At 35.4% G+C, this 18,216-nt stretch overlaps 1 long non-coding RNA gene across 1 annotated transcript; it reads left to right on the top strand.

Annotated features, from left to right (window-relative positions):
- Window positions 1–1,034: 1,034 nt before the first annotated feature.
- Window positions 1,035–2,064, top strand: LOC127160728 (uncharacterized). Its single transcript, XR_007826834.1, has 3 exons — window positions 1,035–1,081; window positions 1,173–1,581; window positions 1,763–2,064. It is a non-coding gene; the product is annotated as an uncharacterized LOC127160728 (long non-coding RNA).
- Window positions 2,065–18,216: the final 16,152 nt, after the last annotated feature.

The raw sequence follows: 18,216 nt of genomic DNA, 5'->3' as shown, positions 1-18,216 counted from the left end.
TGCTGTTTGTGCAGGACAGCCCGAAAAATAAATTCAACATTTATTGTTATTTATAGGAGCTTCACAGCCTCAGAACCCCACTGAAAAAAGAAAGTCATATGGACATCAGAGTGATATTATATCATTTAATTTTTTTTAAATGATTTTAATTTATTTTAAATTAAATTTCTAATCTAAAAAACCTTGTCATTAATTTTATAGGGGGCAGTGTTGTAACTGTGTATTGATTCTTTAAAAGATGGAAACATTTCTTATATTTCATACGCAATCTCATTCACTTGGCATTGGCATGTAATAGCAAACACCACTCTGTTCTTATTGCAGATTACATTGCCTCAACATGAGTCAGTTTATGATTAAATTAATTTTTGCAATTTCTTTTTGTTCTCAACTCTGGATTCAGGGTATGTATTGTTATCATTTTTATAAATATTAAAATTGTAATTAAATTTTATTACATTTTTTAAAATTGTTTTTTACTTTTTTTTTTTTTTTTTTTTTTTTGTTTAGGTTCCACACTCAGTGACAAAGTTTTTCAGGAGCCACATGACATGATAGTGAATTTTAATGATTCTCCAGTGCTGCAGTGTTTCCATAGCATCTCAGGCTATGACCGTATCCTGTGGTATAAACAAACCCAGGACGGACAGCTTGTATTTTTGGGACACCTTTTTGGCACATCAGATCAGTTAGAGCCTGAAGTAAAAAACAAATTCAGTTTAAACGGAAATGGAAATAATAATGGCAAATTAACCATAAAATCCCTGGAGTTTAAAGATACTGCCACATATTTCTGTGCAGCATCTAGACAGTGACACACAAGTGACACACATGTGGTGTAACCTTCTGACAGACTACATTTGACCCCAAATGCTCATCAACTCACATTTGAATTGCAGTTTTAATGTTTTATGATTTAATCTGACATAATGTGGATTACCATCCAAACATCTGCTGAGTCTGATGTCACATCCTGTGTCTCTTACCTCAAATGACTTCAGTTCAGACTCTAACTCAACATGCTCAGTCAACATGTTCAGAGCTTTGGTTGTGGTTATTGCTTCTCTGTTCTGGCGAACAGGTAATTCATTGGCTACCAGCAGCATAAATATCCTAATAATGAACATAATTTGATATGATTCATTATGATTACATTGTTTCCTTTTGTCCAGGACCTGTTACTGCTGAATCTTAATGGCATGTTGGATCTCAAGTGCAGCCACAACGTTACTGACTTTGTCACTATTCTGTGGTATCAGCAGCTGATTGGTGCTCCAGACCTTAAACTCATCGGTTACTGTGAGCAATTGATAACAACATTTTCTTATTTGGTTGAACTATTTCTTTTCAAATCCTGTTTTAGGATAAGTTTCAAATCTGAAGTTTGACACATGAACAGCAGGAGGTAGTGTAAACCCTGACTCTCAGGAAAGCTAATTTACCATTACACTCACAAAATTCACTTTCATTGTTGATCACACAATGGTATGAGGGGGATGTACATGCACATCATTTCTCTGAACATTCAAGTAAACATGATCAGGAGTCTCATCATCATTTCTTTTCTTATCTGTCTATCAGGTATGACAATACACATCCTTCAGTTTTTTTTTTTTTTTGATATATATACATTTTTGTGAAGTCATGGTTTCACTATTCAGAAACAGATTAATCATTATTATAAGTTTCATAAATTATTTTTCAATAAATATGACTGTATGAAATTATTTATTATATATTATTTTCACCTCTTTTAAAACAGATATTTCAAATAGCCAAGACATTAATCAAACTCCAAAGCATCTGATCAAAAATCCTGGACAATCTGAAGAGCTCCACTGTTCTCACAGTTCATCTTCTTACAATGTCATGCTCTGGTACAAACAAAAACATGGTGAAAATTTGGAGTTTCTTGGAAATCTTGTGGGTTCTGGTGCTACAGTTGAGGAGAAATTCAAAGATAAAATAACTCTGACTGGTGATGCAAATAAAAACAGTGTCTTAAAACTACAGAGGCTTTCATCTGATGACAATGCGGTGTACTTTTGCGCTGCTAGTTTACACAGTGCTGTGGCTTCCCTTCCTTCTCAGCAAAAACCTTGGTTTATTTCTTCACCACAATGTGTAAACTGTACATCACCTCCTGTAAGAGAAATACATGGCATGAATACATTTACAGAAGGCCAGCTATAATAAATGTTAATAATTTTGTTTTAATAATGTTATAATAGTTCATGTTTGTTAAAAGAAATGGGTAATTCAAAGAAAAAAAAGTGTTATTATTTTCATTCCAAACCGATATGACTTTCTTCTATTAAACACAAAAGGGAAAATAAGTCTTTGTTATGGTAACGTTTTCCCTATTCACTTGAAATAAGTGGAAACAGAATCTTTGAGCTTCAAAATCTTTACTTCATAAAACTGTTCTAGAAGTGGTCCTGGAAGTCTTCTGAAGCCATTCAATAGCTTTGTGTGAGGGCGCCGGAAATGTAAATGGTTTTTTGTCATTTATAGGAGCTCCACAGCCTTAGACCCCAAAAGAAAATTATACAGACATTAGTGTGATATTATATAATTTATAATTTATAATATAATTTTTTTAATTATCTTAATTTGTCGGCACCAATAGATCAACTGACACTGCTTTGATTCAAGTTTTGCAACACTGGCATGACGCTCTTAACAGTTTCCCCAAAATTAATATACACGCTGTTTTCGTTGATTTCACTCGAGTTTTTGACACTAATAATCATTGTCGACTGCTACTTTCCTTAGCTGGCTTGCATGTCAGACGGCTACTCTGCATTATTGTGAAGAGTTATCTGAATAACAGAGAGCAAAAGGTGAAGTGGAGCTTCTGTGTGTCCAATTCCTTTCCAGTTCCAGCTGGTGTTCCTCAGGGGGTACTTCTATCCCTGCTGCTTTTTGTCATCTTTATAAATAGCTTGGATTCATATTTGCCTCCCTTGGTAATCCCTGTGAAATACGCTGATGATCTGACAATCACAAAGTTTCTAATGTGATCCTTACCTGGACTCACTCAGAAGGCCTTGAGTTCTGTAGTCGAATGGGGACAGGAATTTACATTGGTGGTGAACGGAGCCTGTGGACATGGTAATTAGTGCCAGAAGAGAGAACAATATTCCCTTCTACTACTGTTATTTCACAACATGCAATTAGTAGAGTTTCTAGCTTTAAATTGCTTGGAGTTCAAAAATCCTTTGAATTGTCTTGGGACGCCCACATTAAGTACATGATTTCGAAGGTGTGCCCCAGAATTCACTATTTTTGTGCTGCTAAAAAAGCAGGTTCCCTTGTGACATTTTAGTGCAAGTATACTTGACTTTTATACAGCCAGTTCTCGAGTATGCAAGTGCAATATGGGGTTACTTACCTAAAGGTCTCTCTGAGGAGTTGGAGAGGATCCAAAAGCGATGCTGTCGTATAATAGGCATCCTGACTTCAACTCTTCCAACACTGAGTGAGAGACGTGATGAAGCCACCATACGTACCTTTACTAAAATACTCAAGGACAGTTCATCACCGCTGCATTATTTCCTCCCTCTGGCTCCAACATCTATTTATTCTCTTCGGCAACACAAGACATTTGCTGTATATAGGAGTAAATCTAAACAACGTGAACTCTCCTTTATTCCCCGTGCTCTAAAACTGTTGTATAAATAATTTACAGGTGCTTGATTGTAGGATGCTTTTCCTGTGTATCTCTGTTATTTGTACAGACATATTTTAGTTTTCTTTTTATGCTTGCTTGTATATTGACTTGTTTGACCTGTATATCAACTATTTTTATTGGTTTTATACTAGTATATGATTGCTTTGAAGGATGTATATGTTTGACTCACTTCAGTGTTTTGTGCGGCAGTATCCTGTCTTGTCAAACTTCAAATAAAACGAACTAAAACGAACTAAAATAGCCTTGTGCCGACATTTAATGAAGTTTTGCCTTGGGTTTCCTAAGATCGAATCCTGCCTTGTGGACCTTTCCTGATCCCGCTCCACTCACTTCAGGTCTCATCGCCACTGTCTTTTCAAAGAAAAATGGAAAAATGAAAAAACAAAAAACAAAACAAACAAACAAACAAAAACATTATGTAAAAATAATTTAGAATAATAATTAAAAAAAGAATAAAAAACCTGGTAATTTATTTTATAGTTTGACATGTAAACAACAGAGGGCAGTGTTGTAAATGCTTATACTTTAGATTTTAACTCAATAAGACATCCTCTCTAAAAAATGGAAACATTTCTTATATCTCATATGCAATACGTCTCATCTTATTCACTTGGCATTGGCATGTAATAGCACTCATCACTCTGTTCTTTAGGCAGATTAAGTTGCTTCAACATGAATCAACTTATGATTAAATTTTTTTTTGCTACCTCTATTTGTTCTCCACTCTGGATTCAGGGTATGCTTTGATATTATTGTTATTATTATTTTTAAATATATTACATTTGATCACTAGTATGATATTACAATCCAAACCTAATCTGTAGAGATGAAATTCATGATCACTGCTTAAACTTTTTTTTTTTTTTTAGGTTCCACGCTGAATGACAAAGTTGTTCAGAAGCCTCGTGACTTGATAGTGAATCTTAATGATTCTCCAGTGCTGCAGTGTTCCCATAACATCTCAAGCTATAATCAAATCCTGTGGTATAAACAAACCCAGGATGGACTGCTTCTTTTTTTGGGATACCTTGTTGGCTCATCGGATCAGTTGGAGCCTGAAGTAAAAAGCAAATTCAGTTTAGTCGGAAAAGGAAATAATAATGGCAAATTAACCATAAAATCCCTGGAGTTTAAAGATACTGCCACATATTTCTGCACAGCATCTACACAGTGTCACACATGTGGTGTATCACCTCTACAAAAAGCTGTTTACAGACATTTGGCCACAAATGCTTATCAACTCACATTTGAATTGCAGGTTTAATGTTTTATGATTTAATCTGACATAATGTGGATTACCGTTCAAACATCTGCTGAGTCTGATGTCACATCCTGTGTCTCTTACCTCAAATGACTTCAGTTCAGACTCTAACTCAACATGCTCAGTCAACATGTTCAGAGCTTTGGTTGTGGTTATTGCTTCTCTGTTCTGGCGAACAGGTAATTCATTGGCTACCAACAGCATAAATATCCTAAAAATCAATACAATTTCACATAATTTATAATGATTACATTATTTCCTTTTGTCCAGGACCTGTTAGTAGCAATAAAGTTCACCAAGTACCTCCAGATCTACTGCTGAATCTTACTGACACGTTGGACCTCAAGTGCAGCCACAACATTACTGACTATGTGACTATTCTGTGGTATCAGCAGCTGATTGGCGCTCCAGACCTTAAACTCATCGGATATGTGTATTATAAATAATCAACTATGGAGGATGAATATACAGAGCTCTTTGAAGTGAGTGGAGATGGAGAGAAAGAATCACATCTACGCTCTCTAAAATTAAGACAAGCTCAAGACAATGGCATGTACTTCTGTGCTGCAGGTGCACAGTACTAAAAATGTGCATTTTACCTCACAAAAACCCTCAGGGATCTCACCTGTAAGACAGAACATCCTTACACATTTGCAAAGATCACAATCTATAAATTGTATTCCAACCTTTATGTTACACATCAGTTACAATGAAACAGCTTTGTTTCCTGTCAGCTGGGGGCAGTGTGTCTTCACACATCACTTAATTTCTTGATGACACTCTGGTAGTTTATAAACTCAGTGAATCTATATCAGACCTTTCACCACCACTAAGACACCCACTATAGACTCAGAATGTTCCTGAATCTGTTCATGTTTATAAGTTTGGCATCATTAGCCTCAGGTAATGTTAATAGATATTGCATTTCATAATATTCTTCATAATAATACAACTTGTAACTGTGATTTTCTGTTATTTTCACAGGTGAAAAGGGGGACATGACTGTCCACCAGACACCTCACAATCTGATAATAAATTACGGAGAATCTGCTGAAATTAAGTGCTTCCACAAAATCCCAGACTATGACCATCTGTTGTGGTACAAGCAATCCCACAGTAAAGAGTTAACATTCATGGGAAATCTAATTGGTGACACTGGAAACCCAGAAAAAGATTTTCAGAACAAAATTACAATACGTGGGGATTCAAATAAGTTTCATGGCTCATTAACTCTGATCAGTCCTACATCAGAAAATAGCACTGTTTATTTCTGTGCAGCCTATTACACAGTCTCACTAAATTTGATCCTCCCATACAAAAACCCACTACTATAGTCCTACACCTGTCATAAACCACTGCTAGATACTATACAGCTAGTCTATAAACCTAGTGAGTTGTCTTACTTACATCTGTAATATTCTGATACAAACTGTACTTCAAATGCAAGTGATTTTGAACACTCCATAAATAACTTCATATGAAGTCACTCACCTACTAACTTATTCCAACTATGACTATTTTGCTAAGCTGATGACACAAATCTCTACATGTGTTCTAAATAATATTTGAGCTGTTTTTTAATGCTTATTACATAGTCTATTTCAATTATATAAAGCATTTTTTCAGTACTCTAAATTTCTCTTGATTCGTTTGGCACCGTGGATACATAAATGCTTTCATTTCTCCATGCTTTCTTTTACAAAACAACTCCATATGGCATCTAGATTTTATGAATATGAATAACTTTTCAGTCGCTGTGTTTTTTGAAGGAGGGACTAATCTACTATCCACTAGATGTCCTCACATGCATCTATAGCTGCTGAGTTTCTTTACATCACTCATAAAACAAAAAAATGTTTGGTTTGCTGATTTTGCTCTTGCTTCTCCCATTAGGTAAATGAAATAACTTACATTTAAATGTGTCTTTTCTGGATTATTGAGACTAATTGTTTCAAAGTAAAATTCCTTACTTCTTTTCTGAACTTCTCTACAGATTTGGGATTAAAGCAATCACCTCATCTCTTTGTAACTGAGAATCTCAATGTGACCATAAAGTGTTCCCAGATTGGAACATCACACAACGGCATGTACTGGTTCAGAAAAACACCTACTGAGCCATTGGAGCAGATAGTGTATTTCTACATTAAAAGCGAAGAATGGGCGAAGAATTTTAAGCAGAGAGCATCTGCTGTGAGGAACGGGGCATCTTTAGACCTGACTCTTGTCAAAGTACAGAGCTCTGACAGTGGTGTTTATTTCTGTGCAAAGCAGGATGCACATCAATGTAACCCAATCCATAACCTCAACAAAAACATGCAGTCCTGCTCCTGCAGATTCACATCTAACACCTGCTCATCTTCTGTCACTGAATGGCATTCATTACTATGGGGACATACTTTTTTTTGGTATTATTATTATTGTAGTTTTTGGGCTTTTATTATTGTAGAATTTGACTTGCTCATTTAAGCCAGGTCTAATTTACTTGAACTTAATTGTTCTTGCCTGTCAAAAGTAAGCCAATCAAATCATGTTTTCAGGCAATTAACCCATCTAGTTTCTCTCTGTGACAGAGTGAAACTCAAAATGAGCTAAATTAAGTCTATTTGTTGCTGTTTCTGTTATAATCGACAGGGGTCTCTCGAATAAAACACTATATACATATATGAAGGCATTAACACAGTGCATTGAGAGTTTGCATTCGTTTTAAGTGGTTCGTTCTAGACATCCTGTTCAGACCTCACACACACTGCTGTTCATTCATGTCATTTCTCCAGCACTGAAAGCATCAACATGGCATTTATAGTATGCTTGATTTATTTAGCAGCACGTCCATTCTGGGTCTCAGGTAAAATATTTAATCGTTTATTATCTTCATCCGTTCCTCCAGTTTTTCTGCTAACTTCTACTAACACCCAAACATTCTGTCTGTCTGTCTGTTTTCAACAGGAGAATCACTAAGTGACCGAGTTCATCAGAATCCACCTCATCTAATAACAAATGCTGAGAAAACAGTTCAACTCAACTGTTCTCACAAGATTAAAGACTATTACATGATATTATGGTATCAGCAGCTGAAGGGTGATAGTGCACTAAATCTCATTGGATATGTGTATTACACGAATCCAACCACTGAAAGCCAATATGAAAATCAATTCAGCATTGAAGGAGATGGTGCAAAATCCTCTATTCTTAATGTCACGTTAGAAAAAGAACATGTTGGGAGTACTGCAATATATTACTGTGCTGCCAGCAAAGCACAGTGTTGAAGATCCTTAATCACTCCTACAAAAACCTTCTGTTAAACCCATCACCACAAAATGATTAGCACCTGAATGCTCCCATACACGCTCAAAAATGATCACTCAGTGCACCCATATTAAGCTGTATGATTAATATGATATTTCTAAGTTATTACATCTCAAAGCATTTAATTAATATATACAATTATAGTTTTTATTGTTTTGAAAATGATTTTATATATTATTCAACTAACTCCATTGCTTTTAACTGCTTGCCACTTCTTCAGCTGAGGGAGCAGAAGCAGGCAAGGCATGGCAAGGGGACACAGTGTCTTGTTGCCCCTCATTTAATAATATTAGATAATCTGTCAACTGTTAAAAATGTTAAACAGCCGACAGCTATATCCAGTGATGCAAATTACTTTTTTGTCAAATATGACTATTTTAAGAGTGAGAGAATGAGAGAGATGAAAGTCGCATGTGTAAATTACCTGCATCTTTGTCTCTCTACAAACAATGAAACTGAGTTTAATTACTTCAAAGTGATTTTACCCTCCACCTTGCTGAGAAATATAATGTAGCAATTCAGTATGGAAGCTGTTTAATTTAAAAAAAGCTGCTTTGACAACAAGTTTCTGTGCTCCTAAATACTTCTGTCTTTCATTTTTTGTGTGTGAATGATGTGTTTGTGTAAGCGTGGTAAAGTTAGCTTTGGGTTCGATATTCACTGGATATTCGCTTTTACTTGCCACTGTTCTAGAGTCAACAGTCCTATTGTTACAAACCTGGTTCGTCGACTTCTGTCCAATTATCACCAGAGGTCACTTTTCCATTATATTGACTCGCTCACTACACAGACTTTCACGTCACTTCGGACTACATTTCCCATCATCCATTGCATTGATTACCCACACACAGCTGCAACCAATCAAACACACTATATAAGCCTTGGATTTTTTTTTCCCAATCGCTGAATATTGTTTGAGTTTATCCCTCAGTCAGCAATAGCTACTTTACGGATCCGCTCCAAGTAGTTTCCTGAATCTAGTCAAGCCTTGTTCATAGTCTTTGCCTGTTATGACCACATCTCTATTTAATAAAAGCTTGCACATGGATCCGTACGCTTCCTCTGTTCACTCCGTAACACCACAATTACTTTTTACAATATGAAACCATTTTATATTGACATGAAAAAATTTATTCAGAACTGCTTAGAAGTATTGTAGCAGCATGCGTCAATAGATCGCCGGTCGTTATTTTGGAAAAAAAAGTAGTTTGCATAGTTTGGATTTAAAAATGGTTTTGGCTGCCAAATCAACATACTGAGATCATATGATGAGCTGAATACTGCTTACTCTCTGTAACATACATTATTGGACACATTCTGTTAATTTTGGCCCATTTACAACAGGTCCAATTTAAGTAAACTAACTTCTTCTTGGTGTGCTCAATCTCACGTGTCATTTCTCAATAGTCAATAGTAAGACTGTGATGTTAACAATTTAAATTGCAGCAGGTTTAGATTTAGTGTAGAGTTAATGTGTTAAAATTTATATTATAACCAGTAGGGGTCTCCTTTGAGCCTAAATAAAGTTACTGATCATGTGAAGTGCAAAAGGCTTTATAAAACACAGTGCATTGAGAGTTTGCATTCGTTTTAAGTGGTTCATTCTACACATGCTGTTCATTCATGTCATTCCTCCAGCACTGAATTATTAACATGGCATTTATAGTGTGCTTGATTTATTTATTAGCACCTCCATTCTGGGTCTCAGGTAAAATGTTTAATCTTTTATTGTCTTTATTTGGTCCTTCAGTTTATGTATTTCTACTAACTTCTACTACTTGCTAAATACATGCTGTCTGTTTTTAACAGGAGAATCACTAAGTGACCAAGTTCATCAGAATCCACCTCATCTGATAACAAATGCTGAGCAAACAGTTCAACTCAACTGTTCTCACACCAATAAAGACTATAGACTGATATTATGGTATCAGCAGCTGAAGGGTGATAGTGCACTAAATCTCATTGGATATGTGCATTATAAGAATCCAACCACTGAAAGCCAATATAAAAATCAGTTCAGCATTACAGGAGATGGTGCAGAATCCTCTACTCTTAACATTACGCTAAAAAGGGAACATGTTGGGAGTACTGCAATATATTACTGTGCTGCCAGCAAAGCACAGTGTTGAAGATCCTTAATCACTCCTACAAAAACCTTCTGCTAAACCCCTTCACCACAAACTTATTAGCACCTGAATACAGCCATACACTTTCAAAAATGATCACCCAGTGCACTCATACTAAATTGCATGATTAAAATGATTATCAGTTATTTTACATTATAGTACTAACTCCATTGCTTTTAATTGCTTGCCTTTCTGTCACTTATTATTTTGAGTTTGGCTGAAACTTGTGTTTGTTTGTAAAGTGAAACTGATGATGCAGTTAATTCTTTTCATACATCTACTTGTATAAAGTAGAAAAGATTGAGAACACTTTACTTGAAGCTTTTATCGTTTACATTGTGTCAAAAGGGAGGCCCACCGTCTTTTTATTTTGAAAACCCCTGTTTAACAAAATATGGAATGAGTGGAATGAGTTGAGTCTCTTCACATAAAATTCTATAATGTGTTGTAATTAAAATAGACTACTTGACCAATTAAAAAAAAAGCTTTTTAAGTAAGTAGACCACTTTTTTGGTCTATCTTTTTGCCACTTTGGATGCTAACATAGAATTTGCTCAAAGTAAGATATGTCAGAACGCAAGGCAGCATAATAATTTTGCTAATATGTGACAAACAGAGGAAAATTCCAATGTACCAATGTCTGTCCCAATGTATGTATTTGTTTTCTATAGTAGTCTGTAATGCCCAAATACATTTTAAATTACAAAATGTGAAAACAGTGTGAACCCTGGTTTGCTCTTCCTCAAGTTTATTTGGTAACGCTTTAGATTACAACCCGCAAAGAACTACGTAAGTAAACTGAATTTACGGTGTATGTTTCTGTAATTATAGTGTACCTATAAAGAACGTACATGTAGGTATAAGGGAACAATATGTTATATTTGGGTAATAAGGGGATAACAAACCAGATATTCAACCTGCAAAGAACTACATAAGTATACTGAATTTACGGTGTACGTTTCTGTAATTATAGTGTACCTATTAAAGAACATACATGTAGGTATACGGGAACAATATGTTACGTGTTGGTAATAGAGAGTAACAACCACATATACAACCTGCAAAGAACTGCGTAAGTACAACCTGGAACAATCGCCACTTTAATTTACAGCCCGCAGAGGGCACACTTACCCTGTAACTACATGGAACAAGAGTATATTTTCCCAGTAATTTTAAAAAGCTTACGTATAGATACACCAAACTTACGATTTAATAGAACAGGTACCTGTTAAGTTTTTTTTAAATTAATCCATTATAAATTATTTGTATATCTGTTTTCTACCCCGTTATTACCCAAACGTAACATATTGCTCCCTTATACTTACACGTAGGTACAATATAAATACGAAACATACACTGTAACTTCAGTTTACTTGCGCAGTTCTTTGCAGGTTGCATATCTGGTTGTTACCCCCGAATTACCAAAACGTAACATAGCCTATTGTTCTCTTATACCTACACATACGTACTAATAGGTACACTATAATTACAGAAATGTACACCGTAAATTCAGTATACTTATATAGGTCTTTGAAGGTTGAATATCTGGTTTGTTATCCCCTTATTACCCAAATATAACATATTGTTCCCTTATACCCAGGGCCAGATTAACACTTTGTTGTACCCTGGGCAACAATATTCAAGGGCCCCATCATCACGACCCCAGGATCACCATAATATGGTCATATATAGAATATATTACTGTAATATACAGTAAATATACTCAATACTTCAAATCCTAACTGTCATCATATTTTGATTCACAAATATTTAAATGCTCATAGAACTACAAATGCACTACTATGTCCCCTATCAAAGACATTCACTCACATATGATGCTATGAAAACAAAACACATCAGCATCTGTGTATAATCTGGCAAAATTGACCCACTACATTGAGAGGGAGGGAAGTATCCTCCATTTTCACAAAAAATGAATAGATAAGCAACCACTTTCAAACCATCGTTTATTTAACAACACTTATTCCCAATAGAAATGTATGGAATTGATAGAGCTATCACAGAAGACAAGGCAATCAAGTTATTAGTCCAACACAAACAATTTGAAATCTGCCAGTTATCCCTCCACATCAATTTACAGCATTTTCATAAAGCTGGCACCTCAAGGAAAAAATTAAAAAAATAAAATGCAGTATCACTATTTGATCATAAACATTTTGATCCTAAGCTCATTTAACTTGTTTTAAAATAGAACAACAACATGTTATAGCACAGTTAACCAGTTAAACATTTTAGTGCTACATAAATACACTACACAATACTAAATACACAAAACAATTTCTCTGAAGAAGACAAGATAAAATAAATGCTGTATAATCTGGCAAAACACACAACTTTAGTCCTAAATAATGAGGAAGTGCATGTTTGAATTTGAGTATATAGGTATATACTTTAAATTTTCAGCGTTTCTGATGTCCTTTTCCTTTTTTAATTTTCGCTTCGCGCTCCCACTTAGCTTCTCCATTGTGTCTGATTTTTTTTTTCTGTTGTAGCAACGCCTGACGTCACGTAACGCGCTCGGGCTCGGCGTAAGCTTTGACCCACCTCATGCGGACTGACCAATGAGGAGAGGGTCTTAACTTGAGGCCCTCTCTTCATTGGTCAGTCCGCATGAGACTGACTCTCAACCGCTCTCAACTCACGTTCAAAGTCATAGGCAGCTCAGAATATCTCTGTGCAGCGCAAAAGCCCGGGTGGACAGTTTGTTAAATATAAAGCGGGAGATTACAGATACAGTATTTTGCTCGTGCCCTTGCTGTCCTGGGCCCTTTAGATGTCGTGGGCCCCTGGGCAATTGCCCAGTTGCCCGTATGGTTAATCCGGGCTTGCTTATACCTACATGTACGTTCTTTATAGGTACACTATAATTACAGAAACATACACCGTAAATTCAGTTTACTTACGTAGTTCTTTGCGGGTTGTAATCTAAAGCGTTACCGTTTATTTACATACATGTCGAAATTCTGCCCTGAATATTCAAGTGTTGACCAAAGCCTGAAAGAAAGTGTAAGCAAATGGGAGATTAATGTTTTTTTGCACTGCTCAGGACAATGCAACGTGTTAGTGGAAACATACATGTGTTCTTTTTGCCATATAGCATCTAGGTTTCATCCGTGAACAATTTTTCAATCACTGAGGTTTTGAAGGAGGAACTAATCTACTCCAGCATGCTACTCTAGCTGCTGAGTTTCTTTACATCATTCATAAAACAAAAATGCTTGTTTTGGTGATTTTGCTCTTGCTTCTCCCATTAGGTAAACAAAAATGACTTATTTTAATTGATCTTTTCAGAATCATCTATGTTAATTATTTTTAATTAAAATTCCTTCCTTCCACAAGTTTCCTACACCCCATGAGGCCTTGCGTCAAAAGTGGGAGCGTCTTCCGGTTCAAAGCAAACAAGCGGGACCAGGGGCGTTTCTAGGATTTTAATTGCATATGGCATATATTTAATTTTCCTGAAATAATTTGTATTCTTCATATTACTTGTATGACTGGGTATTTAAAAATGTAATTATTAAATAGGTCCTAATGAAAATGTACTGGCAAAGTAAGATCTGGGGGTTGAACATTACGACATGAGTGAATCGCGCACATGACTGGACAGTGAGGCTTCTACGAAAGGGATTTCTACGTTAACAAGCTTCGAATTGAGGCTTCATCTACCGGAAGTTGTACCCACATTCTTTTTTACAGTAGCGCCCCCCGGAAACTTGTGGATATGCTTAAATTAAAAAAAGTCATATTATTGAAAACACATTCACACAATAACACATTCAGTTCATTTTGGTCCATTTACAAATACAGGAGTCTAATTTAAATATACTAGATTTTTCTCTGTGTGCTCAACCTAGTCAATGTCAATAGTAAGACATTAAAAAAAAATCTAAGCATGTTTCAGCCTATTAGATTAGTTAATGTTTTTATTTATTGCACAAATTGTATTTAATTTAGAGGAGATTTAGTCATTTACAGTTGTTTTGTTGAAATTATTACAACCAGTAGGTGTCTCGTTTGAGCTTAAATAAAGTTACTTATCATGTACAGTAGAGTGAAACAGCCTTTATAAAACACAGCACACTGAGAGTTTGCTTTAGTTTTAAGTGGTTCGTTCTACACATCCTGTTCAGACCTCACACACACTGCTGTTCATTCATGTCATTCCTCCAGCACTGAAGCATCAACATGGCATTTATAGTGTGCTTGATTTATTTAGCAACACCTTCATTCTGGGTCTCAGGTAAAATATTTCATTGTTTATTGTTTTGTCTCTGTTTGTTCCTTCAGTTTATGTATTTCTACTAACTTCTACTACTTGCTAAATACATTCCGTCTGTTTTCAACAGGAGAATCACTAAGTGACCGAGTTCATCAGAATCCACCTCATCTGATAACAAATGCTGAGAAAACAGTTCAACTCAACTGTTCTCACAAGATTAAAGACTATAGAATGATATTATGGTATCAGCAGCTAAAGGGTGATAGTGCACTAAATCTCATTGGATATGTGTATTACAAAAACCCAACAATTGAAAAGCAATACACAAATCAGTTCAGCATTGATGGAGATGGAGAAAAAGCCTCTATTCTTAATGTCACATTAGAAAGGGCACATGTTGGGAGTACTGCAATATATTACTGTGCTGCCAGCAAAGCACAGTGTTAAAGATCCTTAATCACTCCTACAAAAACCTTCTGTTAAACCCATCACCACAAACTTATTAGCACCTGAATACAACCATAAAAATGATCACCCAGTGCACTCATACTAAATAATATGATTAAAAAGTATCATACAATTATCATTTTTATTGTTTTGAAAATCATTTAACATAATATTTAACCAACTCCATTGCTTTTAATTGTTTGCTTTATCTGTCACTTATTATTTTGAGTTTGGCTAAAATGTCTTCACAGTTTTGAACTGAATTAAAAATGATGATGCAGTTCATTCTTTTCATGGATCTACATGTATAGAGTAGAAAAGTAAAATATCGCCTTTAAAGTTGTCCGAATGAAGTTTTTAGCAATGCATTTTACTAATCAAAAACTACGTTTTGATATATATATATTTTTTTTACGGTAGGAAATTTACAAAATATCTTAATGGAACATGATCTTTACTTAATATCCTAATAATTTTTGGCATAAAAGAAAAAACAATAATTTTGATCCAAACTTTGTATTGTTGGCTATTGCTACAAATAAACCCTTGTGCTACTTATGATTGGTTTTGTGATCTAGGGTCACAAATGCATTTTAAATGACTTAAATGTGAAAACAAATTGAACCTGCATGCTCTTCCTCAAGTGTGTTCACATACACTTTAAAATTCTGCCATGAACCTATTCAAGTGTTGAACAAAGCCTGAAAAAAGCGCAAGCAAATGGAAGATGAACGTTTTTGCACTGTTTAGGACAATGCAATGTGTTAGTGGAAATACACACGCTCTTGTCGCCCTTTCGTTTTACAAAGCAACTCCATATAGCATCTAGATTTCATCAGTGGACAACTTTTCAATCGCTGAGTTTTTGAAGGAGGGACTAATCTACTCCAGCAATAGTATGTCATTTCCACTAGATGTCCTCACATGCATCTATAGCTGCTGAGTTTCCTTACATCACTCATAAAACTAAAATGTTTGGTTTGCTGATTTTTCTCTTGCTTCTTCCATTAGGTAAATAAAATAACTTTTTTTTTTTTTAATTTATCTTTTCAGAATAATCTAGGCTAATTATTTTTAAGTAAAATTCCCTTCTTCTTTACTGAACTTCTTTACAGATTTGGGATTAAAACAATCAACTCATCTCTTTGTAAATGAGGATCTCAATGTGACCATAAAGTGTTCCCAGATTGGAACATCATACAACGGCATGTACTGGTTCAGACAGACACATACCAATTCACTGGAGCAGTGGAACATGTTGGGAGTACTGCAATATATTACTGTGCTGCCAGCAAAGCACAGTGTTGAAGATCCTTGCCCTTACATCAATAGGTGGCACTGTATCACAACACATTTCCTGTGGAGGGGTAATGTGACCTGAAACAGAGCATTTTGGGCATTTTTTTTCCCTGTAGTTATGTGTTTTACAGTCTCATTGCTGCACTAACATTCTCACATTATCTGTCAGTTTGAGCTTGTCAACATGAGAGTTGTCATCATAATTACTGTCACACTGATCACTTTCTCAGGTGGGGCTTTATCTATGTTTGTATAACTTATGTTTATATAGTAACTCAACTTTCTTATCTGTTTACATGTGAATATGTGATACTTATTTTCACAGGATTTTCTCATAGTAACAAAGTTGACCAGTTTCCATCTGACTTGATTCGAACACCAGGAGAATCTGCAAAAATCCAGTGTTTGCACAGTGTGAGCGGTTACAATCAAATCAACTGGTACAGACAAAATCAGGGCCAGGAGTTCACATTTATGGGATATTTACTAATAACAAGCCCAAACCCAGAAAAAGAGTTCACTGAAAAAATCGACATGTCTGGGAATGGAAATAGCAATGGATCTTTGACCATTAAAAATCTCTTATCTAATGACAGTGGAATGTATTTTTGCGCTGCTTATTACACAGTGTTTTAGATCCCTGCTGTTCATTACAAAAACGTATCTTTGATTCTGTTATTAGGAGAAGCAAAAACCATGAAAGTTTAATATCTTCATTCACACCTGCTCCTGTGGTATTTACTGTATTTGAGAATCACCAATTTTATGAAAACAGTAATCAACCACAATAAGATTAAACACCATGAGAATAAACTGAAAACACAATATGCAACAAATAAGAAATCTCTCAACCTTTTGTGTAGAGTTTACATGATCAGTTTTACAAATGTATTTGTGTCATTAGAGTACTAGAATGGTGCAGAATCTTAAAGGGGTCACTGGATGCAAAGTTCACTTTTACATGTTGTTTGAACATAAATGTGTGTTGTCAGTGTGTGTACACAACCACCCTATAATGATAAAAATCCACCCAGTGGTTTTTATTTAATCTGTAAAAATAATTTCCTCTTTTTCAAATCATGCCATTCTCAGCTAGTTGATTGACATGAACGTATTACCTTAGATCCGCCTTGAATGAGCAGTAACAGTCCGATCACCATTGTTTCGATGCCGGAACAGGGACGTAGACAAGAATGGCTCCTAAGCAATTGAGGTGTTGTTGAATGTATTAATGAACATAGTAGTCATTATTTACTCCCAAAATCTGAGCCGCTGAAGATGCAGTGGATTACATTTGTTTGTGAAGGGAATGCGCCTTCCAATCTAAACAAATCTCTCGTGCAAATCATTTGTGATCCGGCTTCACTTACAGCAGCAGTGAGTATAAAGGTTTTTTTAATGAATCTTTGCAATTGCCTTTCCTAATAACATGCTAGTTAGCAAGTTTCGTGGCTAAACGTGGCTAAATGCGGCTAAAGTAAACAGGCTCATCACTCCACAGAGAGAAGAGAGGGGCGGGGTGAGCAGAGGTCATTAACATTTAAAGCAACATCGACCAGAACAGGATGATTTTTGCAGAGCTGATTTTGGCAAGGTAAAAAAGGTGTTTTTTACACTACCATTGAGAAATTTTAACCAAAGCATGTTATAGATTTTTCATTAAGACCTAAAGAATCATATCAACTTGTGAAAAATGGACATCCGATGACCCCTTTAAATCTCCCCTGCAAAATCCTAAGACTTTCTGTTAATTTTCAGGTGTACACTCTTAAAAATAAAGTTGCTTTATGATGCCATAGAAGAACCTTTTTTTGTCTAAATGGTTCCATAAAGAACCTTTCAC

This window comes from Labeo rohita, unplaced genomic scaffold (assembly GCF_022985175.1).
Source record: "Labeo rohita strain BAU-BD-2019 unplaced genomic scaffold, IGBB_LRoh.1.0 scaffold_441, whole genome shotgun sequence".
In the NCBI taxonomy this organism is placed as follows: Eukaryota; Metazoa; Chordata; class Actinopteri; order Cypriniformes; family Cyprinidae; genus Labeo; species Labeo rohita.
This window is presented reverse-complemented; position numbering and strand designations above follow the sequence as displayed.